This window comes from Amblyomma mixtum, chromosome 5 (genome assembly GCF_055824585.1).
Source record: "Amblyomma mixtum isolate Tamu chromosome 5, ASM5582458v1, whole genome shotgun sequence".
NCBI lineage: Eukaryota > Metazoa > Arthropoda > Arachnida > Ixodida > Ixodidae > Amblyomma > Amblyomma mixtum.
In genome coordinates, this window is record NC_143016.1 from 195,776,995 (window position 1) to 195,780,665 (window position 3,671).

The 3,671-nt window shown below is 47.6% G+C and overlaps 1 pseudogene; it reads left to right on the forward strand.

Annotated features, from left to right (window-relative positions):
- Positions 1-1,015: 1,015 nt before the first annotated feature.
- LOC149345350 (uncharacterized) lies at positions 1,016-2,302 on the forward strand (annotated as a pseudogene).
- The last annotated feature ends 1,369 nt before the right edge of the window (positions 2,303-3,671 follow it).

Here is a 3,671-nt window from a genome sequence, read left to right on the forward strand (position 1 = left end):
TATTCGGCCGCGTCCACGTACCGCGCGTGCTCGTCGTTGGCGTGCAGGTCGATGAGAGCCTTGGCCCTCGCCGCTCTTCTTCCCTTGTTATACTCGGGGTTCATGTTCTTGGGTATGGGGTCGATTCTGGTCTGGCGTCGGACCTCTTCAGGGACGGGGAGCTTCGTCTCCGCCTCGTTCGAGTGTCCTATTCCCAGTTCGTCCAGTATCTTCCTCCCGGCTTTGGTCGTGGACAGCCGCTCCAGTTGAGAGGTCCGTTGCGCTTCGGCTATTTCTTCGAGCGTGTTGTGCATCCCGAGTTGTAAGAGGCGGGTCGTGCTCGTGGACTCGAACAGGCCCAGCGCCGCCTTGTACGCTCTCCTGATGATTACATTAATTTTGTTGCGTTCGTGTTGCAGCCATCTGTGGTAGGCTGCAACGTACGCGACGTGGCTGATGATGAAGGATTGGACGAGCCTGACGAGCAAGAGGACGAGCAAGGACGAGCAAGAGGTGCACGACGAATAACATCGATCTCGGACAGTGTTCGAGAATCCTGCATAACGACGGGCCTCACGGTGAAAAGCACGAACAATCGTCAGCGGCATCACCGACACCGTCCGGTGAATTTTCAGCAAGGGGCGTTTCCTTGGCATTGGCAGCAGCGGCAGCAACCAGCGCACACGTCTCCTGAATTACGGTTCCACGTATTTGCAGGTTGGTCGTTTTTTCGATAGTTCTTCTTGTTCCTGGCGCTGCTGCCAAGGCTACCGTTGAGTGTCACGCAATTATCATGTTACGCTGTTGCGCATGTCGACAACCTGTTGATGACAGCTGTCAAGCACTATGCTGCTCAGAGTGTGAATTTACGTACCATGTCGGATGATGTTCAGGCATTTCGGAAGAAACGTTCACTTCGAAACGAGCAAAGGCTTGGAAGGCCTGGAGGTGCGAAACATGTAAGGGCAGCCGTAAAGCTGAGGATACACTGCACGGGCAGCAGTCCGATAGAGAACTAATCACTAGGCTGTTTTCAATGGAAAGTAAAATTTACGCCCTTCTGGCCATGCTCAGCAAGCTTGAGTCGCTTGAGTCATCCGTCAGCCTGCTCTCAGATAAATTTGATGAGTTCCAACACGTCTTCTAGCCCAAGAAAAGTCGACAAAGGATTTCACGAAGCGTGTAGAGCGGCTTGAGAAAGCTGAATGGGCCTGTGAAATTGCACAGCTCAATAAGGACGTTGACAGTCTAGAATGGCGCAGTCGACTGAACATCGAAATCCATGGTGGTGGTTCAACAAGGGGAAGCTTTGGGCCAGTTGGTCAGACATGTTGGGAAGGAGGGATAACCGCAAACTTGACAGGACTGAAGATCGAGAAGAGGACAGGACGAGCGGTACCGCTCGTCCTGTCCTCTTCTCGATCTTCAGTCCTGTCAAGTTTGCGGTTATCCCTCCTCCCCAACATGGTGGTGGTGGTGAAAACTTTTAATTACTGAAATAGAGTGGTCTACCAGAGACGGAAAACGAGGACTTACTAAAGAAAGTGAATGAAAAAATGGCTGAGGCTTAACTTGGTTAAGCCTGGAGAATGCGAAGCATCATCGTGTCGCGTAATTTCGAGGCGCACAACCACAGCGACGGCGCGAGGTGGGCCCCCGTTTCTCCACTGCCGTGACGTCATCGTGTCACGTGGTGTGGCATCATCGTGTCACGTGATTTGGAGGCGCACAACCACAGCGACGGCGCGAGGTGGGCCCCCGTTTCTCCACTGTCGTGACGTCATCGTGTCACGTGGTGTGACGTCATGTATCACGTGATTTGGAGGCGCACAACCACAGCGACGGCGCGAGGTGGGCCCCCGCTTCTCTACTGTCGTGACGTCATCGTGTCACGTGGTGTGACGTCATGTATCACGTGATTTGGAGGAAGGGCTGAAGTGGTAGCTAAAGTAGTATGCTTCGCATAATAGGCACAAAATTGGAACTTGATGAGGTGTGCTCGAGTGACATAACAGCCCTACACAGGCTTCCCGCGAAGCCGGGCAAAACACGGGGCGTAATTGTTCGCTTCGCAAAGCAGGAGGTTCGTGATGCCTGGCTAGCAAAAAGGCAGGCGCTACGAGATGACAACAGCGGAAAGTACATCTGTGAAAATATGACTCGGTACACTCGCACTCTTCTGACAGTTGCCAAAGAATGGGCTAAGGAATCCGGCTACGCGTTTGTTTGGCACGTGAATGGAAAGGTGCTTGCACGGAAACAAGCCGGTGCACGAGCAGTTGTCATCCGCGATAAGGATGACCTCGCCAATCTGAGGGGATAGCGCAGGCAATTGTATTTTCAAGCAAACGCGATGCCGTTCATGTCCAATTTTGCTCACCATAGTGAGGAAGCCAAGAATAAGCAGAAGTTTTCTTTATTTTATTTAAACGCCAAAGTTTGCGAAATAAATTTGATGAGGTTGCTTTGTTTTTATCAGATTTAAGCCACGGATTTGACTTTATTTGCTTTAGTGAGACGTGGTTCACATCTGACGACTGTTTTCTTTTGCCGGGATTTGATTGTGTGTCAGCCTGCCGTTCATCAAAGCGCGGAGGAGGTGTTGCTCTGTATGTGCGTTGCCAACTACCGTATCAAATTCTAACAAACTATAACATTGTGAATGAAAATTTTGAGTGCGTCATTATTCACTGTTATAACATACTACTTGCTCTTGTGTACCAACCGCCATCTGGGTGTTTAAAGCATTTCATGCAGTTTGCAGAAGAAATATTTGAACGTAGCCTCGAGCTCAACCACGAGTGTGTCTTTGTTGGGGATTTCAATATAAATGCTTCTCCAAATAATATTACTTTTTTGCATTTCCAAGAGCTCTTTGAGTCGTATGGTTTTTCAAATGTGATTAGTGATCCTACTCGTGTCACTTCAAATTCTGAAACAATACTTGACCTGTGCATTACAAGCTTCTGCCCCGATGAAGTTAAATCAGGTACAATTATATGCGATCTTACTGATCATTTACCCATTTACTGTCTGATACCTTCGAAGCGAAAACGCTCTTTTCTGAAGAAAGAAATATTGATTATAGATTACTCGGAAAGAAACATGTTAAAGTTTAAAGAACTCATTATGCAACAGTACTGGGATAGCGTTAGAAAGGAAAATGATTCTAATAACGCTTATAAGGCATTCTTGATGTTTTTTATTTCTGCGTACAATGAATCCTTCGCTTTCAAAACTCTTAAGAGACACAAGAGAGCAAGAAAGCCCCGGATCTCGCACGACCTGCATAACAGAATAAAAAACAGCAACATCCTTTTTCAAAACTTTTTAGACACACGAAGTGAAGGCGATCTCCGCGTATTTAAGAAAGCGAGAAATAAATTGAATGCTGATATTAAAAAAGCAAAGAGATCATACTATGTGAACAAGTTTTCAAATATTGCAGGAAATCCCCGTATGGTATGCCAAGCGGTCAGAGACATCACGTGTAAATCAAACTTCCCAAAGCGGGTTTCTTATCACAGCGAATCTACGAGTGACGAACAGGTTGCAAACCTGTTCAACGAACATTTTATTAACGTGGGTGCTTCCGCAGATGACTGCGATGCGATACCATGCGAGGAATTCGTCAAAGCACATTGTGAAAATACTGTATTTTTGTCCCCAACTGATGAATATGAAATACTGGA